General features: G+C 32.0%; 1 long non-coding RNA gene across 1 annotated transcript in view; it reads left to right on the forward strand.

The window, feature by feature from the left end:
• The window catches only part of LOC139527888 (uncharacterized), a 14,291-nt gene extending 9,244 nt beyond the window's left edge, over nt 1-5,047 (forward strand). Inside the window, exons 2-3 of the long non-coding RNA XR_011665482.1 lie at nt 849-972; nt 3,689-5,047. This is a non-coding gene — a long non-coding RNA (uncharacterized lncRNA). The remainder of the gene's footprint in view (nt 1-848; nt 973-3,688) is intronic.
• Nucleotides 5,048-10,544: the final 5,497 nt, after the last annotated feature.

Genomic DNA, 10,544 nt, shown 5'->3' on the forward strand with positions numbered 1-10,544 from the left:
TTTATGGAAGTATTATATTTCATTTTTCTTCCAATGGTCGAATATAGAAAAGCAGAAATTTAAGTAGCCCACACCAATTATAGGGGCCATTGGCGATTGGGCCCCTGCTAATTTAAGTTTTTCATAGTAAAGAAGTGTCTTCATCCGAATTACAGTTTACATGTGTTGTTTACATTAATGTCATTAATTAGTTCTGCACAGTTAAATTCTTTATAGCTGTTTAACTAATTCACCAATGTTTCTATATCTTTTGAATCCTATTGATAGGTTTTTATTGAATTTGTCACCTATTGTAGAATCTATTTTGATAAGATTCCAGTATTTCCTGAATATTGTTTGAAGTTTTCTGCTTAAGAATTCGATTGATTATTCGTAATGAATGATATATTTTATCTATTTTCAACTTTGTTCTTTTTCTAGACATAAATTCATAGAAATTGATCCAATATCCACCTATTTAGGTGAAAATCCTAACTCTGTCCTGATTTCATAGAAATTATTCTAATATCTATCTATCCATTAGTGCATATCACAATTTTGAATTAAATAAATGTGCCTTCAAGTAGTTCATGTGTAAAAAAAATGCTAAGGATAATGCTGTGGATTCATTTAAATTTTGTGGTCACATGTATCAATTTTCGTGAATCAAAGAAATTTTGTATTTGTTTTGTTTGGTTTTTTCATAGTCTGTATACAACCCGATGGCAAATTTATAATTCGTTTAACATTTAAATTCGTGACTCAGCTGTTTCAATGAAAACCACGAAAATTGGTATCCCATGAATAATAATGAATCCACATTGAACATTTTCAGCATGAAGGTTTATGCCATTCTGTTCTTATTTCAGATTGACATATCTGTAGGACATGCAGTTAGCCTAGACAAATAGGAAGAGAAAGGTCTTTGATTCTGAGTTCTTTGTGAAGTTCAAGGTCTTTTTTAGTCTAAATTATAATGGGAAGATGTGAAAGGTAAGTTTGAAAGTTTGTAATTGTGCAAAAATATGTTATTTTTAACAAAATGTGCTGTTTCACAAATAAAATCCTCTGTCTCTTAGACACTTATGTAGCAATAAGGCCACTTTATTGGTATATGAAATGATTGTAAGCTGTATTTGCTTGACTGGTTAAACTGACCATGCCTTCATTTTCACGGATCAAGTTTATGTGATATTATTAAAAAAAAAAGCGCCAAATTTTCAATCATAAGTAAAGCAGGCTTAGTTGTTAATTTATGTGTCATTTGGGCTCTTGTGGAGAGTAAATGTCTCATTGGCAATAATGAATTATACCACATCTTTTTTATATGACATTTGAATGTTGCATTTATATATATATATATTATATACATATTGCAATCACTCATTAGCTGGCCAATTGTTTATTAGCATCCATGTTTACAAATTTGTAAACTACATTTGTGCAATAATGGGATGATTTTGTGGCACCATGTACTTTAACTGTTCCAGAGTAATGCCCCTTTACAAACAAACAAAAGTGCTGAATTTTGTTTCCATTTTCTAACTTTATTAAGTTTGCCTCTGAACCAAATGCTATGAAATCAATACACAGCAATGCTTATTACCACAAAATACAGATCAAGTATGTATTAAGGGGGTGGTGTCACTTAACTGTTCTGTAGTTATGCCCCTTTACAAATGAAAAATATGCTTATATTTATAGTTTCCGTTCTCTAACTTTGATTTGCCTCAACTAAATGCAATTAAACTTATACACAATGCTTGTTACCACAAAATAAAGATCAAGTTTGAATTTTAAGGGGGTCACTTTAACCGTTCTAGAATTATGCCCCTTCACAAATTGAATGATTGCTGAAATTTTCATTTACATTCACTTACTTTAATTAGCTTGCCTCAACCAAATGCTATGACGTGTATGAATAATTGTACACAATATTTATTGCCACAAAATACAGATCAAGTTTGACTTTTGAGGTTGTCATTAAATTTTTTAGAGTTATGTCCCTTTGAAAATGGAAAAATTGCTGGATTTGTGTTTCCTTTCTCTAAATTAAGTTTGCATAAACTAAATTTTATGAAACTTATACACAATACCTATTACCACTAAATCAGATCAAGTGTTTTCGGTAGAGTCACTTTTACAGTTATGTCTTTTTATAACTTTATATGATATGCAAGCGTGGGCATCATCTGTGATCCATTGATACATTCCCCATTTAATTTGTTGTTAAACATCAATTTTTTAATTTTTTGGTTGTCAGAGCCGATTAATGCCCCATTTGTTTGTAGGTAAGAATTGGTAAAGTAACACACACACATATATATCAAACAAGAGTGCACACGCTGAAATGTCTCGCCTTCTTTACTAATTATTGATATTATGTTGATAGTCCTAAGTATAAAACTTTATTAAAAACTGTCACATAAACTTAGCATTAACCAAGATAACTAAACAAAGACCAATGAACCATGAAAATGAGGTCAAGGTCAGATGAACCATGCCAGGCAGACATGTACAGCTAACAATGCTTCCATACAACAAATATAGTTGACCTATTACTTATAGTTTAAGAAAAATAGACCAAAACACAAAAACTTAACACTGAGCAATGAACCGTGAAAATGAGGTCGAGGTCAAATAAAACCTGTGGGACTGACATTTAGATCATAAAATATTTCCATACACCAAATATAGTTGACCTATGGCATATAGTATTAGATAAAAAGACCAAAACTCAAAAACTTAACTTTGACCACTCAACCATGAAAATGAGCTCAAGGTCAGATGACATCTGCCCGCTAGACATGTACATCTTACAATCATTCCATACAACAAATATAGTAGATCTATTGCATAAAGTATGAGAAAAACAGACCAAAATACAAAAACTTAACTATAACCACTGAACCATGAAAATGAGGTCAAGGTCAGATGACACCTGCCAGTTGGACATGTACACCTTACAGTCCTTCCATACACCGAATATACTAGACCTATTGCTTATAGTATCTGAGATATGGACTTGACCACCAAAACTTAACCTTGTTCACTGATCCATGAAATGAGGTCGAGGTCAAGTGAAAACTGTCTGACGGGCATGAGGACCTTGCAAGGTACGCATATACCAAATACAATTATCCTATTACTTATGATAAGAGAGAATTCAACATTACAAAAAATCTGAACTTTTTTTTCAAGTGGTCACTGAACCATGAAAATGAGGTCAAGGACATTTGACATGTGACTGACGGAAACTTCGTAACATGAGGCATCTATATACAAAGTATGAAGCATCCAGATCTTCCACCCTCTAAAATATAAAGCTTTTAAAAAGTTAGCTAACGCCGCCGCCGTAGCCGCCGCCGGATCACTATCCCTATGTCGAGCTTTCTGCAACAAAAGTTGCAGGCTCGACAAAAATGAAAACACCAGATTAGAAAAAAAAGATGCAGTATGATTGCTAAGGAAACAACTGCCATAATAATTATAAGAACAAAATTTAAACATCATCAGAGTATTAAGGCTTCAATTATTGAAGAAAACAAATGACATACAGTATAAGCTATGAAAGGACCTGTGATAACAAATTCATCTATTATCATGATTATAAGACAGAACAAAATATGTCCGGGGGAAAAAAAATCATGAATATTAATATGCCTGAAGGACTTTAGAATATTGAACTTGAATTGACTTGTCTTTGTAGGATACAAAGAAATCTTGGAGGACAAATTGGTGCGAGTCTTAAAAGACACAGATTTGAAGATAAATGAAAGAAAAAGAATGACAAACATAGTTTAAAGGCTGCAGACTTCCTGATATCTTTCAAACTGTTCTTTTGGTATACATGGTATAAATGTAATATTGCAATATCATTTTATTTGTATAGGTATACATCCTGTAAATCTTGTTGGTGCCTTTTAGCTCCTTAAATGCAACCACTATTTAGTAAACATTGTCATGATTGTTGTTCTATATGTGAGCTTATTAGTTAACTAGAGCATAGTAATTGCATATATATGCATTCTTAGTCTTTTTAATTCAGAAATAATTTTTAAAACAAGTTATTCTAATCAGACTAATGGAATTTTATTTTGTATGTTTAACCTGTTATATGCACTTTGTCAAATTTAGCATGCTGCAAATGTGATGCAATATAGAGCAACCTTTATATTTCTTAGAAAAAGCTTTTTCTGAAATGTAATGAAAAGTATGGTTGTACATAATATCCAAAAAAATTTTTTTAAGTGAGACATATGTTTTATGAATATTTCAATAAATGTTAGAAACAAGTTTACATAAAAAATTTCTTATGTATCAAAATTCTGTGTTGTAAAATCTCAAAGATTTTTTTTTCGGGATTTTTCTCAATATGTTTAATAAATCAAAATGCGTAATTTTTGCTTGTAGATTTTATTTCGGGATTTTTCCCGAAATGGGTAAAAAAAATCTATGCATCAAATTAGATTTATATTTCGGGATTTTTCCCGAAATGTGAAAAGAAATTATTAGTCATGAGACCTAGCATATACATTTGATTTTTCGGGATAAATCCCGAAAATATTTGAAAACATCTGTGTTATGCATTTTGTAATTAGTTTATTTTTGTCAGGATATTTCCCGAAATGTGTTTCAGATCTGTTTGTTCAAACGCTTTGCCAACATATATGTCATAAAATTTAATGTTGAAAATGATTTCGGGATTTTTCCCGAAATGTTGAAAGAAATTATTAGTCATGAGACCTAGCATATACATTTGATTTTTCGGGATAAATCCCGAAAATATTTAAAGACATCTGTGTTATACATTTTGTAATTAGTTTATTTTTGTCGGGATATTTCCCGAAATGTGTTTCAGATCTGTTTGTTCAAACACTTTGCCAATATATATGTCATAAAATTTAATGTTGAAAATGATTTCGGGACATTTCCCGAATAAATAGTTGTCATATATACATTTTTACCACAAATATTTTAAAACTTTCATATATTTTGGGAAATTTCCCAAACATTTAATGTAAGTTTTATCAATTATAAGAATAAAAACATGGAATGTTGTAAAAAATGTGTGTTTCTTTATGAAATCTTCATTCATTTATAGTAAACATTGAAAAAGATTATAAAAAGGAATAAAATGGATTTTACTCTTTTAAAATAGAGTCTGTATTAGGTGATTTTGTTTTAGAAGACAATTGAAATCATCAAATTTGCATTCATCCAATTTTGTTACATGATATTAACTGTTACTTGTATACCATCAAGTTTACATTGATTACATCGATTTGCGTTTAACAATTTTTGAACTGGCATTCCATTTAACGTATGACAAAGCCTGACGGTTTAGATAGCGCATTTAGATGTAGGTCTATTCAATATTATATTAAAAATAAACTAATTAAGTAAATTGTAAAATTTAAACCGATTACTGATTTGAAGTTTTTGTTAAAAAAAACCATGTATTATATACTAATTATATTTACTTAAGATCTTGCCCCAACTGACAGCCAAATTGTCTCAGTTTTTTTTAATAACAATAGCAATCAATATACTGGACGATTGATCTGCCAGATTAATTACCACGATGATGATTTTTTAGATAGAACACAAATTTATTTAATGATTTCAATACACATTTATATCAAGTCTATCAAAATTGATAAAAAGTCTGGTTAATCGGTAAGCTTTTTTTGGTATTCGATATTGGGTCCTTCCGATGGTTAACCGTTAACAACACTACCACAAACACATTTACATGTGTGTATGTTTTTTTTAGTGATAAGGATTATAGCACATCGTTGACTGCTGTATTACTGATATTTTTAAACATATATCTGACGTGAGTGTTTGTTTTGTTATTTTATGCATGTTAAGGACGACAACAAATTAACCATAAATACCTAGGTAGGTCCTATAATAAGAGGCCGTTATGGATTAAGGTCGTTAAAATTTAGACTGCCACTGAAAAATGAGTATATATTGGATAGGGACAGTCATTTTGCCTTGCAAGTGGTTACCTACGGATCCCTAAAATAGTTATTGCGAGGGTGCTCAACGTGCAGAGAGCAAGGCTTCGGATTTATTGTCACAATTCTGACCATACGAGGCTGCGTATTTGTACATCCCGCACAACCGAACGGACGCCCCTCTTTTACAAGGTTTCAACTGGCTGTCGGGAAAAGACGAACGTGACCATATTTCTCTTCCCCAGTCACCCTTGTGGAGTTCAATTATTGCGTCATTGTTGATCACAGTTCAATAATACTTCTTTGTAAGGGTTCGACACGTGCAGAGAGCGTGAAACTCTCTCTACACGAGCATTATTTGTTTTTCTCCATTTTATGACTTTCTGTGGGAAATATATTCTGAAGAACAACGACCGATATTAGAGAGAGGGACATCATCAGGAAAAGCACTTTGACCTTGCGAATGTAACTGTTAAAGTTAAACTTGATTATTTTGTACGTAAATGTTAAGCATTGTTTCTATTGTACTTGAGTTTTTCGTTACGAGTAAATTTTAGTACACCATCTTTAATAATTCGCCGTAGTATTTTCAAAAGTGTATTCCCAAACGTTGTGATTGACGTCATAAACAATGTGTGACTTCAACCAATGACGTGACCCCGTTTTGGGGTACGAACAATGAAATTACCCACGATCCTTTAGATTCTAAAACGATTGATTGTGTTGTACGTTCTTACTTTTTCCTTTCATTTTTGTACTGATCAAGTTCATATAGGAGAGGAGTTCAGATCTCAATTAAAAAAGGTTAAGATCGCCACATATCCATGTGCTTGTACCAATTTTGGAGTCTCGTCAGTGCTTATTTATCTTTGGTTATAATTATCATTCAGATAACTGCGGAGTGTCTGAATGGGGTCCTTCATTTCCGAATTCATTTTGTCCATTATTCTCTATTCGTTATATTTAAGCAAACTGTTATTCTGTGTTCCACTTTTTTTATGATTAATCTGTATCTTTATTCTCCCTTTTTCACATGGTTCTGTGGTCTGTTAACAACTAGACTCTAATTCCGTCACAAGCATTACAGTTTGTTTCTGCAGTGCAGTGACCAAGATTTCAAAATGTTTACTTGTTAATTTTAAGTTATTGTATTTTCCAATATTAGAAAAGATATCCAAGCTATGCTTTTCCTAGTGCGGTCGAAAAACATACCGAATGTTACATTAAGACATTCGCAGTATGCTTTTCTAAGTGCGGTTGGGAAAAAAAAACAACACACTAAGGTGTTACGTTCGTTGTAATAAAAGTATGGACATTGCGTCTTTAGTAGCATACATATAAATTCACAGGATGCTTTTTAAGTGCGATTGAAAAAAAACAACAGACACCAATATGTTACCATCCTTGTAAATGTACGGTTATTGCTTCTCAATAACATAGATATAAATTCATAGGATGATTTTCTTAGGGTAGTTGGGGAAAAAACTCACACCATAGATTTTAAATTCATTTTAAATGTGTGGTCATTGCTCCACTAATATCAAGTTTGACGAATTGTCAATGCAAGATATTGTTGCACTTCGGTTTAAGAATACAGCATCTTTAAACTATCCAAGTAGCGAATTTGACCCTTAAACGCAAATAACGACTTGTGACATATATATAAGGGAATAACCATGGTGATGGTGGTGGGAAGGATGATTTTTTTAATGAATATTCTGACCAGAATAACTTGACAATAGGATGACAACGAACGTTTTTTTTTTTTAAATAATAACACATTATACTGCAAAAAATAGTTGTGTATGTAATTAGTGAAAATGAATTAGCCTTACTAGAATAAATAAATATTCCATCCTCAAAAATCCTCCTGCTCCAACCTTCCTCGATAATCATATAATCGTCCTTTAGCACATTTGGCGTCTGATCTTTTGCCGGTAGTTATCAAAACATATGATATATATTAGCAACTACAAAATATATTTGAAGGTACATATATGTAGGACAACAGCAACCACCAAAACCTCACTCCTGACAAAAAACGTATAAACAAAGACAACCAACAATGGTAGAGATAGCCAGACTTTGTACAGCGCAAATGTGATAACTTTTATCCAGTCTCCCATGCACATAAACTTCCCTAATTGTTTTTTTTAGGTTATATGTTTAAACAGTAAAACACACAATGCAAACCTGACGATATACCTACAAGATGACCACCACTTACTTGTATATATAAGAGCACTTCAAATGGAAAGCAGGTTAAACATGTGCTTGCTATTTCAGTTATGTCGCTTGTTAGGTAGAAACTTGTTAAAAAAGGTCGTAAAATTCAAGATACATATTTATTAAGATTTTCTTGCCATTTGGATTTGGCATCTTATTTCACATTAGGGATGTACTAACAGAAATTTGAATTATCAATTGAAATGGTTCAATCTTGATTTCTTGTCGTAGTTCCAGTTTCTGGCAGTTTATTACATTATCATGCTTTGATATATTCCTCCAATTATACAATCTGGCCTGATAAAATTACTGAAATAAAAAGAGAAAAGAAATAGATATTTAGTAACATAAATTGAAATTGCTTCACCTCAGGAATAGATTATCTTGGCTGTATTTGACAAAACTTGAAGGAATTTTTGGTCCTCAATGCTCATCAACTTTGTCCTTTATTTTGCCTTTTAACCTTATTTGATTCGAGCGTCACTGATCGGTCTTTTATAGACGAAACGCGTGTCTGGCGTAATTATAAGATTTCATTCCTGGTATCTATGATGAGTTTATTTACATGTTTTAGTGCATAGAACAGACTCAATAGATAAAATTATGTTTACACCACACCGTTTATCTGGAAGAGTATTGTTCCAGTAATAAGTTTGCCGAGTCCAAAAAGCTTTTCTATATGAGAAAGACTTTGAGGTCACATTGATAATCATACGAATGAAAGAAGAAAAAAAACACAATTAGGGTCGGTTGAGAACAAACTTCACGACAAAAGACATGATTTCAGCTTCCAAATTGTGAGCCTTCTAATTCTTTATAACAACATTCCAGCAGCTCCAGCATATGAGGTATATATCTCCCATTTGATATGACCTTACAGGGCTTCCATTTATTATCATGATTTCCTTGAGAGAGGCTCGCTGCTCAATAAGAAGCCTTCAAACCGAGAGTTCAAAGTTGTGAAGTTGAAATCATTTCTTCTACAATTTTACAGACGCCATCAGCAGTTGGATGATAGTAGTGTAATGTTTGTTTTACATATGACGACGAATATGGTCAAATTGTCGTTACCACAATCCCGTCCTGTTTTTCCTGAATCTGACCTACCAAGTTAGACTTATTGATGGATTTGTTCTTACATGAGGAACACGACGAGTATCGGAGATCACCTCCGTTTTTTTAGGGGGTTTGTGTTCAGTCTTTAGATTTCAATGTTTTGTTTTTGTACTACTGTTTGTCTTTTTTGTCCTTTTTTTGTTTTTGTCATGTGACTACCAGTTTATTTTTGACTTATGAGTATGAGTGTCCCTTTTGGTATCTGTATATCACCTCTCTTTTATAAGTCTTTTATCTCTGTTCAGTAGGGAATTTAATTTGATTTGTCATATGTTATAGTTTTTGTATACCTATGCAAGATGATACATCAAAGTTTTTCCGACCGTCTTTCAACACTTTGTACGATAATTCTAATCTGCATTAATTTGGCTCACCAGAGTTGAGAGACTTTAATTGACAGATCGACATACTTTTGTTTGACTGTTGTACCAAAACAGGACCTAAAAAAAAACCTAAATTCATATTTACATGGAGTATAATTCCGGATCCTTTAAGTTCTATAAATCCTTAAAATTGATTAATTTGAAATAAGATTTTTCAATAACATGAATAACGTTGATGATATTGTAGAGCATATTTATTTAAATGTTAAATGTACGAAATAGTAGAAATCTGGTTATTTATTTCAATGTTTTATTTTGTGATGAAAAAGTTGTCAATTAGGTCAATTGATGAAAATATTAACAGGGCAAAACAAGTATTAGAGAGAATAGATTGGTTATGACATCCACTGTTTAAGTATTCTTCTTATAAATCTAAATAACATAATTCAAATAAATATACACATTATATTGGTCAAGGGTCTTTAATTTGTATTTGAGAAATAGTACTGCGTTGGTGAAGTAGTATGAATTCGAAGACACACGTAGGATCAGCCAAACAAAAAGCAACAAAAGCTACATAGAAACATTGAGGTTACATTACACAAATTAAAGTCCCTACTCCATTAATGGAATACTTGTGGTAAGAAACGGCTCGATAAGTTGAATTAGAGGATCAAATGAACAATAAAAGAAAGACAGGACTGTTGAAACTAAACACGGAGATCACTCTGGACTATATTGTTAAAATGTATCGGAGATGACATCAAATTATGAAAACTTTTGCGAATGACTTCATTAAAAATCATCAACTCTTTGTCAATGAATGGCAAATACCATGGTCATGATAAAGTATCGTCTCTTATGCCATCGATGGCTGAACTTTAATTCATCTAGAAGTCAATAAATCATAAGTGAATGATTATGTCAAAGTATA

The sequence above is a fragment of the Mytilus edulis genome, chromosome 6, assembly GCF_963676685.1.
Source record: "Mytilus edulis chromosome 6, xbMytEdul2.2, whole genome shotgun sequence".
Taxonomy (NCBI): Eukaryota; Metazoa; Mollusca; class Bivalvia; order Mytilida; family Mytilidae; genus Mytilus; species Mytilus edulis.